At 41.3% G+C, this 26,078-nt stretch overlaps 1 pseudogene; it reads right to left on the bottom strand.

The window, feature by feature from the left end:
- Positions 1-419: 419 nt before the first annotated feature.
- Gpx4-ps4 (glutathione peroxidase 4, pseudogene 4) lies at positions 420-3,305 on the bottom strand (annotated as a pseudogene).
- Between the last annotated feature and the right edge of the window lie 22,773 nt (positions 3,306-26,078).

Raw genomic sequence — 26,078 nt, forward strand, 5'->3', positions numbered from 1 at the left:
TCCTGGAAGCTCTGGTTGCTTGGCATTTCAACTTGCATTCTTGTACAGTCTGACTTCTAGTTGTTTGATGTGTTCTTGGAAGTATTTTATGAGTATTTTTGCATGTATATTCATAAGGTTCTGTAATTCCTATAGCAGCTTTGTGTGGTTTGGATTGTTGGTAACTGGATTCTCATAAAATGAAGTGGGTAATGTTATTTCTGTTCCTGTTTTGTGGAACAATTTCAGGAATATTAATTTTATGTGTTTTTTGAAAGTTGTAGAATTCTCTACTAAATCTATGTGGTCAAAGGATTTTCTGGTTGGAAGACTTTTGATGACTTTTTTTTCCCACATTTATTTCCACAAGGCAGCCAAGGTGAAGCTCGAACCCGGGGCCACCGGTCTCTGGACCTTCCTCCGGAGGGGATGCACGCCAGGTTGGGACTGCCCCACCAACGGGGTGGTTTTCAGGCAGACCGCCATGAGTGCAGTGGTGGAAGGCTCCAGGGGTCACAGGGCAGGGAGGGCTCGGTGCAGTGGCACACACTTGTAGGGCTAGAGATAGCATCTATCACCTGGAGCTCCTCCATGGGACCATATCGCTTCATCAGGCAACCGTTCTTATCAATGAGAAACTTGGTAAAGTTTCATTTGATGGCATTTCCCAGCATGCCCCTGCCCTTGGGCTGGACTTTCATCCATTTCCACAGTGGGTGGACATCGTCCCCATTTACACAGATCTTGCTCTACATGTCAAACTTGACATTGCAGCGGGCAAACTCCTTGATTTCTTGTTTACTTCCTGGCTCCTGGCTCCTGGCTCCTGGCTCCTGGCTCCTGGCTCCTGGCTCCTGGCTCCTGGCTCCTGGCTCCTGGCTCCTGGCTCCTGGCTCCTGGCTCCTGGCTCCTGGCTCCTGGCTCCTGGCTCCTGGCTCCTGGCTCCTGGCTCCTGGCTCCTGGCTCCCGAACTGGTTGCAGGGGAAGGCCAGGATTTGTAAACCACACTCGGCTTATCGGGCATGCAGATCGACTAGCTGAGTGTAGTTTACCTCGGTTTTGCTTCATTGCGAGGCCACGTTGGTGACGATGCACACGAAACCCCTGTACTTGTCCAGGCAAACCATGTGCCCGTCGATGTCCTTGGCTCCGAATTCGTGCATGGAGCGCGCACAGCACCAATCATCGCGGGATTCACACATGGTGCCAGCCAGGCCAGGCACAGCCAGAGCCCTGGACAGCAGTGCTAGCTTCAATTTGATGACTGTTTTTATTTCACTATTGGTTAAAGAGGTCTATTTGTTTATCCAATGTTGATTTCGTTTTGGAATGGGTTGTCACCCTATAAAATCATCCTCTTCCTTTTTATTTTTCCAATTTGTTGGAGTAGAGGTTTTTAAAGTAATTATTTTGTGTCTCTGGCTTTTCTCACTGTCTGTTATTATGAGCCTTCTTTGGGGTGTGATTACACTTTACCTGAGTGGTAGTTTTCAGTAGTCCTAATCAGTTACTAGTGTGTCATCTCCTCAGTTTTACTTTGACCCAGTTTTATTTCAATATAGAGGTGTTCACATTCCATGTATTTGTGAGCATGATGTGAATGAATTCTTTAATGCTGCCCAAAACACACTGCTTGATTGCCACGAGCTTCTCCTTAAACCAATGGGTTTTCAACAGGAATCTTCTTTCTTCATATTTGAGCTCCTTTGGCATTCTTCCCAGAAGACGAACTTGTTTCTGAATTAGGAAAACCACAATATCTCATTCTAGCAGTGAAAGCAAAACAGGGCAGGATGTGCACTGCACTAGGATGGCAGAAATGGACTGACCGAAAACTGGCATCATGAGGCAGCTAAATCTTTTCAAAATCATAAGTTTCTGAATTAATTTCATTAAGTCAATATTTCTAAGAGAGTAATTCTACATATTTGACTTGTAATAGTAGACGTCTATAAGGAAAGGATAAAGATGTCATTTAATTTTCATAGTGTAGAAAATGGCTTAATTCAACTTTCCACTAAATCTCTCCAGAAAGACTTACCCTGTCAGAAATTTGAAATATTACATATAAGTATATACCATGCAAAAGGAATTAATAGCATTTTCCTTTAACTAGTACTACTGGCATGGGACATATTATTTTTCTTCACTAACTTCTTTCTTTATTCACTTTACATTCCAGTCTAAGTATCCTTCCTCCTCTATTACCAGTTTCCTCCCCACCACCTCTACCACCAGTTCCCTCTTCCAATCCATTTCCCAGACCTATTTTCTTTCCTCTGTTTAGTGAGATGCAAGCATCCTCCCTTGGGTCCTCCTTTAACTTAGCGTCTTGGTTCTGTGGATGGTAGCTTGGTTATTCTATACTTTATGGCTAATATCCACTTATAAGTGAATACATACCTGTTTGTCTTTCTGGGTCTTGGAAACCTCATTCAGGGTGATATTTTCTAGTTCCATCCATTTGCCTGCAAATTTCATGATATTCTTGTTTTTAGCAGCTCAAACATATATCACTGTGTAAATGAAATACATTTTCTTTATCCAATCTGACTTGTTTTCAGTATCTATTACAACTACAGCTATTGTGAGTGTAGTTGTGCAAATATCCTTATGATACAGCACAGCATCCTTTGGATATATACCCAGAGCAACTATGTCTTACTAAGAACTATTCCAAGTTATCTGAGAAACCACCAAATTGATTTCCAAAGTGGTTGTACAACTCTGCCCTTCTACCTTCAATGGCGGAGAGTTAGCTTTGCTCCACATCCTCGCCAGCATAGGCTGTCACTTGAGTTTTTGATCTTAGCTGTTTCGATTCGTGTAAGATGGAGCCTCAGGTCATTCTGATTTGCATTTCTCTGACAACAATCAATTCTTTAAGTGGTTCTAGGCCATTACATTCCTTTACTGAGAATTTCTCTGTTTAGCTCTATACTCATTTTTTAAATTTGGTTATTGGTTTTCTTGGTGTTTAATTTCTTGAGTTCTTTATATAGTTTGAATATTAGCCATCTGTCAGATGGAGGGTAGGTGTTGATTTTTCCTTTTTTTTTTTTTTTTTTTTTTTTTGCCGGCGATTCTGTTTTATTCACAGCATCCTTTGCCTTACAGAAGCTTTTTAAGATTCAGGAGGTCCCATTTATTAATTTTTCCTCTTAGTACCTGAGCTCTCAGCATTTTATCCTGAAGGTTATCTGCAGCTATTGTGAATATTGCTTTTTGTTGGTAGCCGACCGTACCTCGCCCAACGTGGGGCCAATTTCCTGTGAGTGAGTCAACAGGGCACAGCTGTTGTCCACCCCCAAGGACGCAGTGCCCATGAGCCAAGCACGTCACAGCCCGCTCTCGGGGCATGCAAATTGGGCATTGGCGCTTGCACCAATCGGGTAGTGACACGAGTCTCCTAAGCATATATAAGCAGTGCCTTTCCTCCCTCGGGGTCCCTGTTCAAGAGAGTTGTACAATAAAGGCTTGTTCGCAGAAGAATCCTGTTCTTGCTGGCGAGACGTTGGGCGCCCGACAGCTTTTTCCCTCATTTCTTACTCAACCGGATTAAAATTTGTATAAAGAAATGCTACTGATTTTTTCTGGAGTTGATTTTGTATACTACCACATTTCGGAAGGAGTTCTGAGGTTGCTTATGTATAGTACTATATCCTCTGCTAATAGTGATACTTTGACTTCTCCACAATTTGTATTCTCTTGATCTACTTTACTTGTCATAGTGCACTAGTTAAAACTTCTATTACTTTCTTGAATAGATAAGGATAGAATGGGCATCTTTGTCTCATCATGATTTTAGTAGAATTGTTTTAAGTCTCTCTCCAGTGAATTTGATGTTGCCTATTAGTTTCCAGTATATTGCCCCTATTGTTTTTTGGTGTGGACCTTGAATCACTGACCTTTCTGAGACCTTTATCATGAGGGAGGTATAAGATTTTCAAAGCCTTTCAGTATCTATTGATGATCTTGTGCTCTTTTTCTTTCACTTTGTTTACATGGTAGAATACATTGATGGATTTTCTCATGTTGAATCATCTCTGCATCCCTGAGATGAAGTTTACTTTGTCATATGGATGATACATTTGATATGTTCTTGGATTTTGTTTGCAAGTATTATACTGAGTATTTTTGTATCAATATTCATAAGGTAAATTGGTCTGAAAATCTCTTTGTTTTTGAGTCTTTGTGTGGTTTAGTTATCAAGGTGATTGTGGCCTCATAGAATTTTTAAAACTATTTTGAGAATATTCATATTAACTTGTCTTTGAAAGTTTGGTAGAATTCTAAACTAACATGTTCTATCCCTGGGTTTTTTCTCACCTGAGGGTGAGTGGAGAGACTGGTCTCTGCTTAGGAAGGATTCTCACAGGACCAGGAGAGAGAAGTGGAAAAGAAAGTACATGGGTAGACTCTCCAAAGTAATTAAGGAGGAGAAAGTGCCTGGGTTGAAAAAGTTTACAACTAATATGGTTCAGGAACAGCGGTATAGTGGGTGAGACTAGGAGCTGCTCCAAAGGTACAGACTAGAGTGACAGGAAAATCCACCATTACTTCTGTACCTGAGGAGCCAAGTGGTCCTCAACTGCAGGCAAGTTACCCTTGTTGGGGTTTAAATCTCAGCTCTCATTTGGACAAAGCACACCATGCCAAAATGGTTCCAAGTGGAGAGGTTTTAATGGGAGAATGAGACAATGGGAAAGGATGAGAGAAGAAGAGAAAGAGAAAGAGGACAGAAAATGTCTGCCTTTTATTTGGAATATGACATAACCGCTCTCAGGTGAAGGTGGGAACTAAGCCTAAGGTATGCTGGGAATGTAGGGCCAATATGAGGGCAAAAGTCATCAGGTCTTGCTGCTGGAGGAAATAGCAACTCCTGATAGCGACATACCTCCCTTTTACTTATCATAAAAAGAAGGAAGTTCTAGACAAAGTTCCTGTGACAGTGTGCCAAGAGTAATTTTTAAAGAACAGCTAGTTCTTTCTACATTTCCTGATGATTGAGGGTGGTAGGGAATATGAAAATGCCACAGGATATCTGGGCCTTAGAATAGGAAATATTTGGGAGGTAAACTCAGGAACATTGTTTGACTGGATGGAGTCTGGGACATCAAATTGGGGGATGAAGTCTTGGAGGAGGATATCAGAGACTGTCTGATCCCTTTTGTTATTTGTGGGAAATGCTTCTACCCACTCTGAGAATGTGTCTACCAAGACCAGGAGGTACTTGGCACATTCGACAGTGAGCTTGTGGGTGAAGTCAAGTTGCCATCCAGTTCCAGGAAGGGAGCCTTTGGCCTGGTGGATAGGGGAGAAGGCCAAAATACATGCAGACAAGATCCATCAAACAGATAGAACATACCCTTTTGGATCCGAGGCAGTGTGTGACAAAGATCCCCGATGGAATTATAATTCCACAGGTGGTATTTTACCCAGAGAAAGATTCATAGCCCATCTTCTGGACAGTCTCCACAGGGCAGCCTTAAAACCAGTGAATTTTGAAAAAAACTACCAGAAGTCATCCATAGAAAACAGCAAAACCCATCCCAATTTTTAGAACGCCTTGCAAAGGCTTTATTATAATATACTCATCTGGACTCTGAAAATCCAGAAGGTAAACACCTCCTGCTGACCTATTTCTTTTCCCCGAGCTACCCCGACATAAAGGACAAACTTAAAAAGCTAGAGAGGGGGCCACTAAATCCACAGGCAGAAGTTTTGGTGTTGGCCTTAAAGTGTACCATGGAAGAGATGAGAAGGCTCTCACATAAAAATACCAAAAGCTGGCAAAGGATGTCAGAACAGTCTAAACCACTGCTCCAGACTCTTGGTCTTCTAAGATTAAGGGTCCACCAGGCTCTTGCTACAAATGTGGTCAATAAGGTCATTGGGTTAGGGTTTGTTGCCCTAACTTCCACAATCCAGGGGCTCATGTCCTCGGAGCCATTAAGAGGGACACTGGGCTGTAAATTGGTCTCATGTTGTGCACAGTGTGAAAGAAGGACATTATGTCCAGATAACCCTCCAGCTGATCTCCTAGGTTTGGCTGTGGATGACTGAAGGGGCCTGAGTTTCCTGGCCTTGAACACTACCATCACCAGCAGGGAGCCTTGGGTAAGATCATGGGCAGCCGATTCATCTACTTTCTCTTGGACTCTGGGGCCATTTACTCAGTCTTAATGGAGTTTTGGGGACCTACTCCACTTTTGTGTTTCCCCATTGTTAGGGTAGGGGTCAACCTTACCTTTCTCACCAAACCCATGCCTGGTTCTCTAGGTATCTGAAAACAATTTTAAGAGGTAGTTTCTGCCTGCAGCTTGGGAGAGTCAGTGATATGTTCTCGGTGGTCAGAACCCCAGTCTAGTGACTCTAGAATCTCCCAGGTCAGAGGAGTCACAGGGCTGGGAGATGGGTTAGACTCAGATAGCTTTAAGGATGCTGCTCTCACAGTTCTGTTGTGGATATGTATTATTGTAGGAAGATTCTATTATTTAATGTACTTTTTTGACTAATGGTTACCAACATATTTTCCTAAAATAAAGATGTAGAACATCTGCAGTATGTGTAATTTGCACACGAGGTTCTACTTGCTACAGCAGTCACAAAGCTCCTGAAACTTAATGCATCCATGCTCTCTTAACTCCGCTGTCTCACCATTTGCCTATTCGACAGTGGCCAATGGCCTGAGGCATAGGCATCTCCAGAGAGCTTTGTAGATATTAGTCATGAGGAACCAGTGCACATTTGACTGAATCACAATATATACATCATAAAGCACCACAGTTGTGGCTGTGAACATTAACTTTTACTGAACAAAGTTTTACTCTCAATTAGATTTCCATCTTAGACTCATGCTCTCTTTGATGCAAATTCAGCATTCACACAAGTGTCTTCAAATGCTTAGTTATTAAGATTACTTTAGGGCTGCGTAAAAATGAAAAGGTGTGGCTGAGGAGAAGGCTTATTGTAGGTCTTGGTACTGTTCAGGTTTGCTGGATAAAAGCCAATTCCACCATTTGAGCAAGGGCTATTAAATGTTAAATACTGACCAAGAGATGGACTTTGGTCACATGCTACAGGAGTTTATAAAGACAAACCTATAGATCACTATATTTTCTCATGAGGCATTGATATTTTCTCAAGCCCTAGAACTCTCAGCATTCCAGGAATGCACCTGGCTCTTGGGCTGGTGGTGATTGCTTATAGGGTAAGTTGGGGCTTTAGGGTATGAGGGAGAAAACAACCAGAAGCACCTGTAGAGGGCAGGGTTGAACTGAGACATTTGAGGAAGCATGGGTGATGAGAAAGGAAGAATAGGGAGGAGAGGAGAAGGGCCAAGATAGAAAGCAGGAGCCAGGAAAGCACCTAACCAAAGATGTCAAGTTTGTTATGTTAATAGGCACCTCAGTCCTTCCTCTTGAGTTTCTCTGAGTCTTAACAATTTGTAGACCAACACAGTATGCATGCTGTGACAGGAAGATAGCAGACCAGACCCTTTCATAGATAGAAATCTCAGTATATATTTTAACAAAATAGGAACTCACCTTTGGAATAATTGCAGACTTACATCAGAAAATGTCTCCGTTGTTCCAGAAAAGCACTGTGTCTGTCGGTTTTTGTTCGGTAGTTTGTTGTTAGTAGTTTCTGTGACTGTAGACTTCTTGCAGGGGTCAGAATACCTATACCCTGCAGACAGTGATTTTATTTTATAAAAACACCCTGCTGGAGTAGCATGGATTCGTTGGGTCAGAATAGTTTCCTTGCAGTCTTCCTTGCTCCTTCTTAGGGATCCTGGGAAAACAACTATGCATGTGTGTGTGAACTGCATGTGAATGTATTTCAAGTCTCCTAGAGTAAAGTGAAATCCTCGGAGAAAAAGAGGTATTTGTCATGATATTTTCTCTTTCCTTCATGTTTATCCTTTTGGCAAGTGTGAGCATCATTCATTTTTGTCCCCTTATGAAGAATCTTTTTCCCACATGTAAGTCTGCTACTGATCACCAGATCTGCTCACCTGTGAATCAGAACTAAGGGTCTTAGGGTCCATGAATCGCTGAAGAATGATACCCCAGACTCAAACAATACACAAAAGCAAAGAGTGTTTATTGAACGAATTCCTGCACGCAGAGGTCCAATTCCAAAATGTTGAAAAGACCCCAACTGAATTCACTGATTCTGTTTTAAAGCCACACAGAGGAACATTAGGGAGTTGTAGGTGAGCTACACCTTGAGGGAAAATGGGTAAGGTAGTATAATTCAGACTAACCATTCTGCCTTCCTGCCAAGGAGTGGTAGCTCTTGACATCTTGATGGCAAGTTTGGCTATCTGTTCTTTTGCAAGCTGTTGAGAAATTTGTCTAACAAGCTGAGGAGGGGTCTCTCTTACATAATCCTGCAGTTTGGAATGGCTTGCCCACTTCTGGAAAGTAGAACATCAGGCCTGGTATCTTGAACTGCTGATTTGCAGCCAGTCATGGAGTCAGCCTTTCTCAAGCCAATTCACTCCTTTCAAGAGTCCTACACCGCAAAGACAGGTGATTATAACAAAGGATTCAGACTTGTTGTTTGAGGGATTGAACGAGGAACGAGGAGGCACTGAAGTGACAGTAGAAAGAGGACAAGGAATTGGTTTTGCCAGGCTCTCTTTCAATGATGATTCTGAAAGATTTCCCTGAGAATAACAGATGTGGTGATATTGATTTACCATTTAAGGCACTGCAGTAAGCAGTCAGCTAGCAACTGTCTTTCAAGTCCAGTGTCTCCTGCTTCCAAATGTTGTTACTCCACTTCTGTTTTACTGTCTTTCCTGATCTGGCACTCACCCGGACACTGTAAGAAAGTGTCCTTGGTGCTCCATGAATTCTGTCTCACTGATTATTGATTTAAGTGTCCACAGTAATTTGTTAAGGAACAATTAAAGGGTAGCACATTTTGCTTAGCTGTTAGGGGGACTCACTGTTCTTGCAGTTTACAGGCTCAGTTTCCTGTACATGCCTTGGGACTTTACATCCTCCCAGAACTCGGGGTTCAGAGAATCTTTTGCCCTTTATTGAATCTGTTAAACGATTTCCATGCATATCAGATATGCATGGATGAAATGCACAAGCCTATATATAGGCGAAGATACCCCTCCAAATAAAATTAAAATCAGAAAAATTCTTTTAAAACACCACTGTAAATGATCTGGAGGTATTGCATAAGGATTCAGGATAATAGTAAAGGAAAAATACAGAGGCAGTGCTGGAATGAATATAGAGGTCTCCTTGCTACTGTGAGAGTAAATGTAGAGCCTGGCTGTGTGACTGGATTACTGGCACTTCATAGTAATATTTGAAGAGTTAGGAATGATAGTAGCTGTAGCCTATGAGTCCACTAACCACTGACTTTCTGAAAAATTAATTTCCTTTCAAAATTCTGAGTTGCTGAAATGTCTTCCCCAAGTCAATATTTCTGATATTGTAATGTCAGAGTATTTCCTGGGCAGTAGTGAATATCTCCTAGGGAAGGGTATATATGAACTTTTATTGTTATTCCATTTGCACAGTGACAGATATGGTTATCAGGCTTTCAAAAAATGTTCTCCAGGATTAGTTACAGTGTTGAAATGCAAAATATTGTATTTAAGTATAGAAAGCACAGTTCAAATTTCACTTTTACATTAAGAGCTACTTGCATGGAGTAATTTATTCTAGTTAGAATTTGTAATATGAAAAATGTGAATATAATGAATTTATACTCACTCATCATTTTCTTTGACTGAGCTATCTAACTCCTCTACTGTGTCTTCCACCCTGATATTCTGTTTACTATCTAAACTCTGAGAGATACTATTATTAGGCTTATTGTGTTTTTATTGTCTTTTTTCTATTCATTTCATTGTTTTATCTGTTTCTGTTCACATAATTTAACTTCCATATCTTACATTGTCCCATTTCTGTCAGGTATTTGGTAATTTTTTGTCCACAATTTATCTCATTTCTATCTTTCTTGAATCAATTCACATGCTATACACACTTTGCCCTTCATTAGTATGTCTCTGGTTTTTCAATTCTGTATATTGAGAATTACTTAAATTGCTCTCCTTAGGAGATTCGAGTGAAGTTTGTTCTGTAAGATAAATAATTTTATGTTAGTTTTAGAGGTTTTTTTGTTTCGTTTGTTTCTACAGATGAGTTCTGAGCATCAGATTTTAAGCTATTTGTTCTTTTCTGTGTGTTTTTAGCCCAGGGAAGGGGAGAGTGCAAGCAGGCAAGGGAGGAGGGGCACTGGTATACCAATGTGAAAGTACAAGCTGGATAACATTTATTTGAAGGGTTTAGCACCCAGGGTGGGGGTCATACACCAGGTTACAGCACCCTCTCAATGTCTTTCTGGTCTACACTGGCAAACACTCCATAGGGAGACTGTACAGAGAGGATTGAGAGCAGACTAAGGCAGAATTGGAGGGATACGTAATGATTCAAGGTAAAAGAACAAGGAAGAATTTGAAGATATCTCTGCTAGTGTGAGGGTAAGTGTGAAGTCTGGATAAGTGATTTCAAATGGCCTAACTAAAGAAATAAATGTCAAGTCTTTGATAAGTATTGCTTTTTATGGTCTATGGAATCATTTATGTATATATCCTGTCTTTGATCAAATTCACTGCATTTTCCTCAGCTCCAAATAACCACTCCCATAATGTTTCTTCATATTTCCATATTCAAAATTTTTAAAGTACTGAATCCATTTCATGCTAGCTGTATGTACATGAGCACATCTCTGAAGAGAACTTCCTCTCCTTGTTCCAAGGCCAACAGCTGCTTATAATACCCCATGTAGTTGTGTGATGATCCCTTTCTTCATGCTGGGTTTTGAACTGAGTTAATCTTATATAGTGTTTTTGTATGCAGGCACAGCTTCCATGGAATTAGTTCTGCAGTGACATTCATGTGACAGTTATGGAAACCATGTCAGCTGTGATACTTGTTTACTGGATCTCAGTTTTATATGTGCATCATGTAGTAGAGGATTTGCTGTCTCTATTGTTTGAAAACATGGTTCTCTTGGACATCGTGACAATGACAAGATCCAGGAGTTTAACCTCATCCATTGTTGCTTGAGATGCCAAATACAGAGACTCCATTTTAGAGAATGTAACCTAAGTTTGAACTCAGGAAAACTAACAGGCTATTACCTAACATAATTTCCAAATTGCAGCCCCACCACTACCACCACCAAAACCCGAGCCTAGGTCCACTGTCTAGGTTAATCAGCAACACGGCCAGCATTTTCATGTTACATGCTCAACAAGACCAGAATCTCCAGTTTATTCCCCAACAAACCTTCACCCCCAGGTTACAAGATCACCCCCTGCCTAACAACCACCAATGCAGAGGGGAGCAGAAAATAAGTTTCTGATAAGACTCCCAGCACCAGACACAGTAGTTTCCAATTAGATGCTTACACACTTACCCTCTCCTTACTGCTTACTAGAAAGCCTTGGTTTAATAGATATTCCAGGCTCTCCACCACTAAAACTGTCCTTCATGACAGCAGTATGATTAGAAGGGGGTGGGGAGTTATCTTGAACAGAATAAAGACCCTGCTGTGAGTTGTGAATTAAAGCAGATTGTTTTCTGTGTGACTTTTGTTTTGTTTTGTTTGTTGTTTTTGTTTTTATGGATCATTAACACTTTCCTGGCAGTACATTTTACTTCACTGGACAGGAAGTTCCCCATTACACACAGAAGTACTGATCTGGAGGGTCTTGAAGCCAGCAAAACTAGTGGTGTTTTTCATGTCTTTTTGTGCTGCCTGTGTCCTGGACTGCTTGCTGAACCTTACCTCCCCTAGGGGGTTGAAGGTGAGGTGGCCCAGAATCAACAACACAGACACTGAGAAATTCTGAAGCAAGCTCTTCTGAAGGCTGCTGCAAGCTTCTTTATTAAACTCCCACAGTGCCCTATTGGTCCCTAGAATGTGTTTCTTCTAACCAGGAATTTGAAATTTGCAGACTTTTTCTGGGAGAGCAATCCTTGGTCCCTCAGGCAGTCCTCAGTTAGGTACACCTGCAGGGGATGCTTTTTACAGCTGCACTGCTTCCAGCCTGTAAATAGAGGTGACCCTATTTAAATCATGCCACATTGAAAACCCACCCTTTTTTTTTAAGATTTTTGACAATCTAATGGGAGCCATGGTGCCATTGCTTCAAAATTGGTGACCCTACCTTTGAGGATTCCCAGTATACTGGACTGTGTCTGTCTTTGGTTCTCCTGCCTTCCAGCATCTTACCTGTCACTGACTACCAGCCCTCAACTAGGTATCATTCTAGAGACATGTCACACAAGGGGCGATGTGGAAAGCCTACATGATGCTCTCATGGACCACTGCCATCCATGCTTTGATCACTTACTCAGGCTGAAATCAGGATTTTTGAGAGCTATCTGCCCCTTGAGGGTTGACTAATTAATGGAGCCCTCCCTAGAGATATGCTATGTGAGACATTTAAACAAAAATTTTATTAAAATGCCAATTCCTCTCATCATAGCTTAATAGGTTATGAGGTCTCAAACAGCCTCTTAATATTGTCCCACACTTTCCCCAAGAATCCCCCACCTAAGGAATGCCCAGAAAACCTGGGTGCATTGAGCTTGACTATATTCTCCCTTAAGAGCATAGAATAGTTAAGGAATTTGTCTGACAAAGTACCTTCACGATATTGAGTCAACTGTTGTTGGGCTTAGGTAGCATTATGTACCTGGCAAGGGATTAGGCAGATTAAGTGAAACATGAGTTCGCATACCTGAAATGATGGTAGCTGTAATACTAAAATCCCTCTTTCCCCAGTGTAAGCATTGTAAGTGAGTCTGGGTCATCAGAGTGCCAGGATGAAAGTGGGGCGTATTTAGAACAATCATTCAAATGACAGTTGGTTTCCTCATCAGGATAGCCATTGTTGTAGGTGGTCAGGAGACATTTCTCATTAAAGCAATTAAAGCTATCTCTGACAATTGAGGTATTAATGACCATAAAGAAGAAGGGAAATGAAACATAGAATGAGATGGCTTTCCATTCAGTCTGACTCAATATGGGCACATTGGTGGGTAGCTGCAGTGCACATTTTTCCTGACCTGTTTATAAGGAAATATGTCCTATTAAAGAGATGGTTGCCTTTTAGGAGAGTAAGAGGTTGTAAATCCAGACAATTAGAGGGGCCACATGAATCTCGATTGTACATAATATGATCACAATGGAACCTAATGGGATCCCTGTTAACAATAGGGAGGAATGTTGGAAGCATCATGTGAGGTAAACCTCCACATGCCAAGTGTGAGGTTAAGTAAGAATATCCGGTAGTCCCTGGCAATTTATACACCTAAGTCAGTCCCGCAGTGCTCCCAAGGGATAGGAAGTCCCAGAAAAGTGAGCATTTGAGGGACTCTTGGGACACCGAGGCAGGGGGGAAGTGTATCACACTTGGGGAATCCTTTGGAGATTTGTAATCAGTAAGGGGCACTTGAAGTTCCATATTCACCATGGTTGTATTTTATAGCTAGATAGGAGGCCTCACAGAGGAGACACTGGTGGTAACGAACACAGGGAAACAACCCTGGATATAGAAAATGAAAGGACGAGACAAGGAGCGTAGATAAAAGCATCACCAACAGAATACAAGAGATAGAAGAGAGAAACTCAGGAGCAGAAGATTCCATAGAAATCATCGACACACCTGTCAAAGATAATGGAAAATGGAAAAAGCTACTGGCCCATAACATACAGGAAATCCAGGACTCAATGAGAAGATCAAACCTAAGGATAATAGGTATAGAATAGAGTGAAGACTCCCAGCTCAAAGGACCAGTAAATATCTACCACAAAATCATAGAAGAAAACTTCCCTAACCTAAAGAAAGAGATGCCCATAAGCAAACAAGATGCCTACAGAACTCCAAATAGATTGGACCAGAAAAGAAACTCCTCCCATCATATAATAGTCAAAACGCCAAATGCACAAAATAAAGAAAGAATATTAAAAGCAGTAAGGGAAAAAGGTCAAGTAACATATAAAGGCAGACCTATCAGAATCACACCAGAGACTATGAAAGCCAGAATATCGTGGACAGATGTCATATAGACCCTAAGAGAACACAAATGCCAGCCCAGGATAAGGTATCCAGCAAAATTCTCAATTAACATAGATTGAGAAACCAAGATATTCCACGACAAAACCAAATTTACACAATACCTTTCTACAAACCAGCCCTACAAATGATAATAAATGGTAAAGCCCAATACAAGGAGGCAAGCTACACCCTAGAAAAAGCACGAAACTAATCGTTTTGCAACAAAACACAGAGAAGACAAGCACACAAACATCGTCTCACATCCACATATGAATATAACAGGAAGCAACAATCACTATTCCTTAATATCTCTCAACATTAATGGACAAAATACCCCAATAAAAAGACACAGAATAACAAACTGGATACTTAATGAGGACCCAGCATATTGCTGCCTACAGGATACATACCTCAGAGACAAAGACAGACACTACCTCAGAGTAAAAAGCTGAAAAAGAATTTTCCACTCAAATGGTCAGAAGAAGCAAGCTGGAGTAGCCATTCTAATATCGAATAAAATCGATATTCAACCAAAACTCATCAAAAAAGATAAGGAAGGACACTTCATATTCATGAAAGGAAAAATCCACCAAGATGAACTCTCAATCCTAAATATCTATGCTCCAAATACAAGGGCACCTACCTTCATAAAGAAACCTTACTAAAGTTCAAAGCACACATTGCACCTCACACAATGATGGTAGGAGATTTAAACACCACTTTCTTCAATGGACAGATCGTGGAAACAGAAATTAAACAGAGAGATAGACAGACTAAGAGAAGTCATGTACCAAATGGACTTAAGAGATACTTATACAACATTGTATCCTAAAGCAAAAGGATATTCTTACTGCTCACCACCTCACGGTGCTTTCTCCAAAATTGACCATATAATTGGTCATAAAACAGGCCTCAACAGGTACAGAAAGATAGAAATAATCCCATGCGTGCTATCAGACAATCAGGAGCTAAAGCTGGTCTTCAATAACAATAATGGAAGAACACCCACATGTACATGGAAGTTGAACAATTGTCTACTCAATGATAACCTGGTCAAGGAATAAATAAAGAAAGAAATTAAAGACTTCTTAGAATTTAATGAAAATGAAGGTGTAACATACCCAAACTTATGGGACACAATGAAAGCTGTGCTAAGAGGAAAACTCATAGCGCTGAGTGCCTGCAGAAAGAAACAGGAGAGGGCATATATCAGCAGCTTGACAGCACACCCACCTAAAAGCTCTAGAACAAAAAGAAGCAAATACACCCAGGAGGAGTAGAAGGCAGGAAATAATCAAACTCAGAGCTGAAATCAAGCAACTAGAAAGAAAGAAGACCATACAAAGAATCAACAGAACCAAAGCTTGGTTCTTTGAGAAAATCAACAAGATAGAAAAACCCATAGCCAGAATAACCAAAGGACACAGAGAGTGTGTCCAAATTAACAAAATCAGAAATGAAAAGAGAAATATAACAACTGAATAAGGTAAAATTCAAAACATCAGTAGATCCTACTACAAAAGCATATATTCAACAAAACTTGGATATCTGGTGGAAATGGAAAATTTCTTAGACAGATACCAGGTACTGAAGTTTGTGAGGAGCTGTCCTCACAGATGTGAGGAGCTGTCCAAGGAGCTGTCCTCACATATGTGGGGAGCTGTCCTCACATACTCCATTACAAGATGGCATCGGCATCCGGCAGAACGCACCTAGTAAAAAGGGCAATACGCAGGTGCCTGGTAACTTCCCTACTCAAAGGGACACGTACGAATTGGTACGTCATCTGGCATAATTGGCAGCGACCAGTCAGAGAGTGACACGTCCTAGGCGAGGATAGTTTCCTATATAAGGGACGGTTATTCCTCACTCGGAGTCTCCACATTGTAAGCTTATGCTCTCCCTCTCAAGACGCATTAAAGCTTTTCTGCAGTAGGATCCTGTGTGTGCCGCGTCGTTCCTGCTGGCGAGACGTAGCGCGGGATATCTGGTGCCGAAACCCGGAAAAGACCTCGCCATCATCAGCACCTTCGGAGATCCCTTGGCGACAAGGAGGATTCAGAACTGCAGGTAGGTACGTTTGGAGAGGCAGCCCTCTCTTGGACTTTGGTCTGGGGTTGTCACCACCTTGGAAAGGATTTGTTGAGGCTATAGTATTTGTCCTGGGAGCCACCCTATTCTTTATGTTCTGTTTTCACTGTTTTCGCTGTTAAAAGGACGATCACAGCAGCTGAAGGCGCGTCTCAGTCTCTCGTATATAAGTGAGCTTCACGCAGCTCTCTTTTACCTTCGATTTTGACTGTTGAGGAGCAAGGACGCAATAAGGCCGACGTAGATAAGCAGCACCATCCGGGGAGGCGTGTGTAAGACTCCTGTACATAAGAGAGCAGCGTGTCCGTCTCTACCCTTTCACCTCATGCCTTGTCAGACGGACATAGATAAGCCGCCGGTGTTCCTGGCCCATCATGGGATCCTCACATCTGTGGTCACAGCCTTGGAAACAGTGTTAAAGCAGAGGGACATCAAAATTGGAGGAAGAACACTTAAAAACTTTGTGAAGGAGGTGGAGAGGGTGGCGCTTTGGTTTGCCTGTTCAGGCTCGTTTACAATTGCCTCATGGAACAAACTTGGAAAAGACCTTGACAGAAAATTGGCGGAAGAGGATCTGCGCCTAGGGACCAAAGCTATATGGAAGCTGGTTAAGAATTGTTTAAAGGATGAAACGTGTAAGGCAGCAGTAGTAGAAGGACAGGCCACTCTCGAGGTAGTCCGGGAAAGTATGTCAGAAACCGAACATAGTGAGAGGTTGGGCGCGCGCAAGAAAAAGGACGTCCTAAGAAAGAAAAAAGGCCCTCCCGGTAAGTCCGCAGACAAGGGAGCGTTGAAATTTTCCAGCACTTCCTCCTCTACACATAAACCAGGAGGGGGAGCCAGCCTATACCCTGTGAAAGAGCTAGAAGCGCTGAACCTCGACAGTTCTGAAAGCTCTGAAAATAAAACCTTAGACTCAGAGGAGGAGGCCGAGCTAGTGCTGTTAGTATTCTTGAAACCGCCGGTATAATTAAAACCACTAGTAAGGTGGCAGATATTTTCTGAAAAATCCAAATTATCCTATTAAATAGAAGATTCCCTGTATACATTACTCATATACGGGCCCATTCTGGACTCCCTGGCCCAATGAGTTCAGAGAATGATTTGGCTGACAAAGCCACAAAAATGATAGCTGTGGCCCTGGCCTCTCCTTTAGAGGCCGCTAAAGCCTTTCATGGCAATTTCCATGTCACCTCAGAAACTTTACGCCGCCGCTTCTCTATAACTAGAAAAGAGGCACGTGATATAGTCACCCAATGCCAACAGTGCTGCCAGTTCCTCCCAGTTCCTCACATCGGGGTCAACCCGAGAGGAATACAGCCATTGCAAATCTGGCAAATGGATGTTACTCATAATTCTACTTTTGGAAAATTATAGTATGTGCATGTATCTATAGACACATGTTCTGGCATTCTACATGCCACCCCACTTACAGGAGAAAAAACAACACATGTCATTCAGCACTGCCTTGAAGCATGGAGTGCTTGGGGAAAGCCAAAATGTGTAAAAACTGACAATGGCCCCGCCTACACATCTCAAAAATTCCATCAGTTTTGTGCTCAGATGCAGGTTACCCACCTGACGGGCCTGCCCTACAACCCTCAAGGACAGGGAATCATAGAGCGTGCTCATCAGACGCTCAAATCATATTTAAGTCTTGATGAAGCTGGACAAACAGCGGCTGAGCAACATTGCTCAGAGCCCAAGAGGACAAAAGAATTAGTCAAATGGAAGGATGTATTGGCAAATGAATGGAAAGGCCCGGATCCTGTTTTAATAAGATCCAGGGGAGCTGTCTGTGTTTTTCCACAGGACAATGAAAATCCCATATGGATCCCAGGACGACTTACTCGGAGCATCACAGCAAGTGATCAAGAAGGGACTGGGACTCCTGCACCTCCTCACTCTTCTTCCATGGATGCCAGCAACGGTGCAGGACAAGCTACGATGGGGAAGAATGTCAACCTTTCCACTCCCGATGCCGGTGATGTACCACTAACAGGGATTTAGGGTTGGCCTATTTACCTAAGGATCCACAGGTTGAACGACTAAAAGAAAATAGGACTATTCCCCTTAAGGGCAGTCTTTGTTTTGGCATATTCAACAAAACATCTTTTGATCTCCCTTGCATTATGTTATGTAATCAATCTTCTGCTTGGTTAAGGGAGGCCACATGGGGAACTGGTGAGGAGGACATTGTGGCTAACGCCACAGTTCTCTATGGTGGTGGCCTTACATTGCGTTAATGGTAGCTGCACTGATCTTATGCCCATGGCGATGCTACTTGGAGGAAAGGGCGAAAAGGGACGGTTGTCATTTTCCTGGACGGGGAACATCAAACCTGCTGCCTCTTTCTGGACAGCTACTCATATAAAATATCGCAGTAGTTACCCGCATGCCTCGCTTTATCCTGATCCCTGTTGATACCCCAGGGACCTTATTTAGAGGAAAAAGAGATTTTGGTACTTCTGCAATTATTGCTGGCATTATTGCTATGACAGCAGTCGCTGCCTCGGTTACTGCCTTGGCATTGGCCTTGTCAAATTCAGTACAGACAACCCAAACTATCAATGATTTATCGGCCACCGTCTCTGTGGCTTCGGACAGACAGGCCTCGGCCAATACTCAGATATAGGGAGGCTTTATGCTTGTCAACCAACGTATAGATCTGGTCCGAGAGCAATTAGACATTCTATGGCAACTGGCCCAGCTTGGCTGTGAGCAAAAACTCCCAAGCCTTTGTGTCACCTCCATATAATATGACAAATTTACCCGAGCTGCTAATCTGTCTAAGTCTTTCACAGCATCTGTTACAGAATTGGACCTCGGAGTTTGAACAGACACTTCGAGAGCTGAGAGCGACCATCATTCAAGTAAATTCTACCCGACTGGACCTGTCTTTGACGGAGGGATTGTTGTCCTGGATCACCTCAGCAGTCTCTTATTTCAAGGAATGGGTGGGAGTGGGACTTTTTGGAGTGATCCTCTGCTGTGGATTAGTGTTACTCTTCTGGTTGCTTTGCAAATTGAGATCTCAAACAAGAAAAGACATAGTAGTGATCGCCCAGGCGCTTGTAGCCCTTGAACAAGGAGCGTCAGCCTATATCTTGTTGACCATGCTCAAGGAACAGGTCGCCAGCTGGACAGCTCTTGCACTCCTAGAACCTCGGTTCATTGCACAGGATTAGAGTGTCCGGCTTGAGCAGCCCATGAGGGGTGATGAGCTTAGCATCGCATAGGGAAGTTCTACCAAATATGCTCCGTGAAAGGCATGTCATATTACATGAGGGTTTCTGCCCCAGTTTTCCCTCCCTCGAAAAATGGCAGTACGACGGGTCGGGAGTGCCCTGGGTCCCAACAACAACCTAAGGGTATCTCTCTTGTACAGGTTCGCCAACTTTGTACGAGGATACGACCTCTGTCTTCACCCTCCTATGTCTGGGTGTCCTGTTTGCTTTAAAAAAAACAGAAAAGGGGGAGATGTGAGGAGCTGTCCAAGGAGCTGTCCTCACATATGTGAGGAGCTGTCCTCACATACTCCATTACAAGATGGCACCGGCATCTGGCAGAACGCACCTAGTAAAAAGGGCAATACGCAGGCGCCTGGTAACTTCCCTACTCAAAGGGACATGTACGCTTTGGTACGTCATCTAGCATAATTTGCAGCGACCAGTCAGAGAGTGACACGTCCTAGGTGAGGATAGTTTCCTATATAAGGGACGGTTATTCCTCACTCGGCATCTCCGCATTGTAAGCTTATGCTCTCCCTCACAAGACGCATTAAAGCTTTTCTGCAGTAGGATGTAAACAACCCCATAACTCCTAACAAAATAGAAGCAGTCATTAAAGGCCTCCCAACCAAAAAGAGCCCAGGTACAGATGGGTTCAGTGCAGAATTCTATCAGATCTTCGTAGAAGGCCTCATAGCAATACTATCCAAACTATTCCACAAAATTGAAACAGATGGAGTGCTACCAAATTCGTTCTATGAAGCCACAATTACTCTTAAACCTAAACCACAAAAAGACCCAAAATAGAAAGAAAACTTCAGACCAATTTCCCTTATGAATATCGACAAAAATACTCAATAAAATTCTTGCAAACCGAATACAAGAGCACATCAAAACAATCATTCATCATGATCAAGTAGGCTTCATCCCAGGGATTCAGGGACAGTTTAATATATGGAAAACCGACAACGTAATCCACTCAAAGATAAAAACCACATGATCTTTTCGTTAGATTCTGAGAAAGCATTTGACAAAATTCAACACCCCTTCATGATAAAAGACCTTGAAGAGAATTCAAGGCCCATACCTAAACTTAGTAAAAGCCATGTACAGCAAATCAGTAGCTAATATTAAACTAAATGGAGGGAAACTTAAAGAAATCACACTAAAATCAGGGACTAGACACGGCTTTCCACTCTCTCCCTACTTATTCAAAATAGTTCTCCAAGTCTTTGCCAGAGCAATCAGACAACGAAAGGAGACCAAAGGGATACAGATTGGAATGGAAGAAGTGAAAATATCACTATTTGCAGATGATATGATAGTATATTTACGTGATCTCAAAAGGTCCACCAGAGAACTACTAAACCTGATAAACACCTTCAGCAAAGTGGCTGGGTATAAAATTAACTCAAATAAATAAGTAGCCTTCCTCTACACAAAAGAGAAACAAGCCAAGAAGAAATTAGGGAAACGACACGCTTCATAGTAGTCCCAAATAATATAAAATACCATGGTGTGAATTTAACCAAGCAAGTGAAACATCTGTATGATAAGAACTTCAAGCCTCTGAAGAAAGAAATTGAAGAGGACCTCAGAGGACGGAAAGATCTCCCATGCTCATGGATTGGCAGGATTAATATACTAAAAATGGCCATTTTACCAAAAGCAATCTACAGATTCAATGCAATCCCGATCAAAATACCAATCCAATTCTTCAGAGATTTATACAGAACAATTTGCAAATTCATCTGGAATAACAAAAAACCCAGGATAGCTTAAACTATCCTCAACAATGAAAGGACTTCCAGGGGAATCACTATCCCTGAACTCAAGCAGTATTACAGAGCAATAGTGATGAAAACTGCACGGTATTGGTACAGAGACAGACAGATAGACCAATGGAACAGAATTGAAGACCCAGAAATGAACCCATACACCTCTGGTCACTTAATTTTTGACAAAGGAGTCAAAACCATCCAATGGAAAAAAGATAGCATTTTCAGCAAATGGTGCTGGTTTAACTGGAGGACAGCATGTAGAAGAATGCAGATCGATCAATTCTTACCACCCTGTACAAAGCTTAAGTTCAAGTGGATCAAGGACCTCCACATCAATTCAGATACACTCAAATTAATAGAGGAAAAAGTGGGGAAGCATTTTGAACACATGGGCACTGGAGAAAATATCCTGAACCAATGGCTTATCCTCTATGAACATGAATCGTCAAATGGGATCTCATAAAACTGCAAAGCTTCTGTAAGGCAAAGAACACTGTGGTTAGGACAAAATGGCAAGCAACAGATTCGGAAATGATTTTTACCAATCCTACAACAGATAGAGGGCTTCTATCCAAAATATACAAAGAACTCACGAAGTTAGACTGCGGGGAGACAAGTAACCCTACTAAAAATATGGTTCAAACACATGGGCACTGGAAAAAATTTCCTGAAAAAAACACCGATGGCTTATGCTGTAAGATCAAGAATCGACAAATGGGATCTCATAAAATTGCAAAGCTTCTGTAAGGCAAAGGACACTGTGGTTAGGACAAAAGGACAACCAACAGATTGGGAAAAATCTTTACCAATTCTACAACAGATAGAGGACTTATATCCAAAATATACAAAGAACTCAAGAAGTTAGACCGCAGGGAGACAAATAAACCTATTAAAAATGGGGTTCAGAACTAAACAAAGAATTCACAGCTGAGGAATGCCAAATGGCTGAGAAACACCTAAAGAAATGTTCAACATCTTTACTCATAAGAAAAATGCAAGTCAAAACAACCCTGAGATTTCACCTCACACCAGTGAGAATGGCTAAGATCAAAAACTCAGATGACAGGAAATGCTGGCGAGGATGTGGAGAAAGAGAAACACTCCTCCATTTTGGTGGGATTGTAGACTTGTACAACCATTCTGGAAATCAGTGTGGAGGTTCCTCAGAAAATTGGACATTGAACTGCCTGAGGATCCAGCTATACCTCTCTTTGGCATATACCCAAAAGATGCCCCAACTTATAACAAAGACACGTGCTCCACTATGTTCATAGCAGTCTTATTTATAATAGCCAGAAGCTGGAAAGAACTCAGATGCCCTTCAACAGAGGAATGGATACAGAAAATGTGGTACATCTACACAATGGAATATTACTCAGCTATAAAAAACAATGACTTTATGAAATTCATAGAAAAATGGTTGGAACTGGAAAATATCATCCTGAGTGAGGTAACCCAATCACAGAAAAACACACATGGTATGCACTTATTGATAAGTGGATATTAGCCCAAATGCTCGAATTACCCTAGATGCACAGAAAAAAATGAAACTCAAGGAGAGTGACCAAAATGCGAATGCTTCACTCCATCTTTAAAAGGGCAACAAGAATACCCTTGGGAGGGAATAGGGAGGCAAAATTTAGAACAGAGGGTGAAGGAACACCCATTCAGAGCCTGCCCCACATGTGGCCCATATATATACAGCCAGCCAATTAGATAAGATGGATGAAGCAAAGATGTGCAGTCTGACAGGAACCGGATGTAGATCTCTCCTTAGAGACAGCCAGAATATGGCAAATTCATAGGCGAATGCCAGCAGCAAACCACTCAACTGAGAACGGGACTCCCGTTCAAGTAATCAGAGAAAGGACTAAAAGAACTTGTAGGGGCTTGAGTCCCCATGTGAACAATAATGCCAACCAACAAGAGCTTCCAGGGACTAAGCCACTACCTAAAAACTATACATGGACTGACCCTGGACTCCAACTGCATAGGTAGCAATGAATAGCCTAGTAAAGGCACCAGTGGAAGGGGAAGCCCTTGGTCCTGCCAAGGCTGAATCTCCAGTGAACTGAATTGTTGGGCCTAGGGCAGTAATGGGGAGAGGTTGTAGAGGGGAAAGCCCATATAGAAGGGGAGAGTAGGGGATGGGTTAGGGGCATGCTGTCCTGGAAACCGGGAATGGAAATAACAATTGAAATGTAAATAAGATGTACCCAATTAAGTAAAGATGGAGAAAAAAATGAATGAAATATTAGGGTAAGTATTCAAACCTAGAACAGATCAAACTTTTGAGTCTCTTCTGTCAGAACTGGAACAGTCATTATCAACGGTACTCAGAAAACAAACTATATACAAGTGGCTCGTAATTAACATGTTCTCATTCAAGCATGAAGAAATATAAAAAGATTTTTGTGTTCTGCACAGATTCTACATAATTTTTATCAAGAAATTACAAGCACCTTTTATAGAGAAAAAATTTCCTAAAATTTATTAAATTGCAAGAAACTACATAGATTTCAATAATTATGAGAGAAAGATAAATCCAGCGGTCATTTCAAAATATATAAAAGTTTTAGTGGTGGAAACCATGGAGTGATGATAAAAAGAAACATTAAAGGACTATAAATTAGAAAACATTATAGGTGGAGTTTTATATTCTCCAGAGATATTAAGCAAAACTTACGAAAATTCTCCTGGTATTGTTTTAGAAAATGGAAACATTATCTATATTATATACAGAATTTAATGGAACAACAAAGTGCTCAAAAAACACCGAGAGCAGCAAAAAACAAGAGGCATCCATGGTTTTAGGGAAATGCTATAATAAAATTATAGTAATGAAACAACTTAATATTGATATGAAGATATGACCATAAATGAGACTGTTGTCCTTCTCCAATAGGAGATCTGTGAACACACCACTGCCACCAGCATCTAGGCAATCCTAGTCTTATTTAAGTCCAAGTCACAGTGCTGAATGTCAATAAATGCTGGCAGAGTGTTGGGGAGAAGGGAAGAGTTTGGCCAAGAGTACATGTGAAGAGAGCTACTTTTGAATCAAGGAGGCGTTTTTCTGGTACAGGTTCTGACACAATTATTCAAAAGATGTTTTCTAATTTTATTTCAACATAAAGTGAGTTTGCTAACTATAAAATATTATAGCCCCATATGCTCTCACAAGATGGATAGTGCACTTGCCTGGACCTAAGTTATAAACTAAGAACTCAGTAGAGGAAGAAGCATATCTGATTTTCTGTATTTACATCACACAGTGCATGCATATATTTCAGAAAGAAAATTAATAGTGAATAAAATATTTAGTAAATGTTAATGATTATATGACCATATCTATGGCACATGATAAAATATATTTTCTGTTTTAATTCTATCTCTACTAATTTCATAAGAAGTTGCCATCTACATAGCTCTCTGAGGATGCCTAGTCCCCAAGGCCATCCTCTTGGATAGGAAACTGGGAAAACAGGGGAGTCTGAAAGCATGGATGAATGTAAATTTCAGGCACACTAGAATTGCAAAAATGGCAAGGGGTACCCTGTTTCCAAACAACAGATTTTTGCTCTACCAGATTATTTCAGGTATTATTTTATGACAGAAAAACCCCAGTCAAAATTGTATCTTCTGTCCTCCCACTATAATAAATCATTTTCCCATTTTATGACTATTGGTTAAGTGTTACATAACCTCTTAGCATGTGTTTTAAGTGGTAAATACTTAACTTTCTATCTGAGATTCAATCACTTGAAGACTCTCAGACTTCTCATTGCAGTTTTGACATCACAAAGGACTAAATAGCAGCCCTGTTAGAACCAGCTGACAAAGTTAGTATGAAGTCAAGCAGAGTGAGTAATCAGGAGAAGCTGAGAGAAGCCAGATCAAGTCACTCAGCTTGGTGAGGCATGTAAGGCAGAACAGCTGAGTTGAATCAGCCAGCCAGAGATCTAAAGAACTAGGAAGGTATGGGTTCATTCTGCCGTAAGTCTCTAATATTTTCAGTAATGCTGACAATATTCTAGGCCTAGATGAGATTGTAGGAAGTCTAAAAGCTTCAAGGACAAGACCTAAGTTAGCAGACAGAGGAAAAAAACCTCCAAGACAACAATTACTTCAGGAAGACAAAAGTTACTTTTACAATTCTTCTCTTAGCTATAATGAATATTTTTGGTCCCAATTTTATGAAACATTGTTCAGATGACAAGATAGGCACATCTAGTTCAGTTTTTCCTAATGCATTCTTTTTTATATTCTAGTTATTACTCTACCATTCTTTATACTATTTTACCTATGACATTCGTTTTTCCTGAACCAGCAGGTGAATTCTCAGTGACAGTCCTGCATTAGAAGCCTCTCCTTAGGCTCAGAGTAAAAAGATAGAAAAGTTAGGATAAAGGGATCTTATACAAACTATATCTTTTGCCAAGCAAGGTTATTAAGAAGTATAACATCTTATAAACATTTTCTGGAAGTGAAAATGGGATAAGTCAGGAAGTTGAGATGAATAATTGGGTGCACACGATATCACAATACCGTCAGAGAAAAGCATACAGCAGTTTTGGTAGAGTTATTCCCAGTCCATTTTGGTGAAGAGTATTTGGTGCTCCAAGTTAGAAGTCACATTCCCAAAATATCTCACTTTAGACCGTTCTTGAACTGCCATGTATATCCTTGTCATTCAGACTGGTTCCCTTCATATATCATGGTCTCAGGAAACCTTCTGTTTCCAATAGGGAGCAATGCTATTTAAACCAGGAACCAGCCTCCTACTATTCATGCTACCAGTGCTGTTCCCTTCTCTGCATTTAACAAAGGCGATGGGATTTTTGCAGGCAGACAAAGACAATAGAATTACAAAGAGACATGCACATTGGA

This window comes from Rattus norvegicus, chromosome 1 (genome assembly GCF_021556685.1).
Source record: "Rattus norvegicus strain SHRSP/BbbUtx chromosome 1, alternate assembly SHRSP_T2T, whole genome shotgun sequence".
In the NCBI taxonomy this organism is placed as follows: Eukaryota; Metazoa; Chordata; class Mammalia; order Rodentia; family Muridae; genus Rattus; species Rattus norvegicus.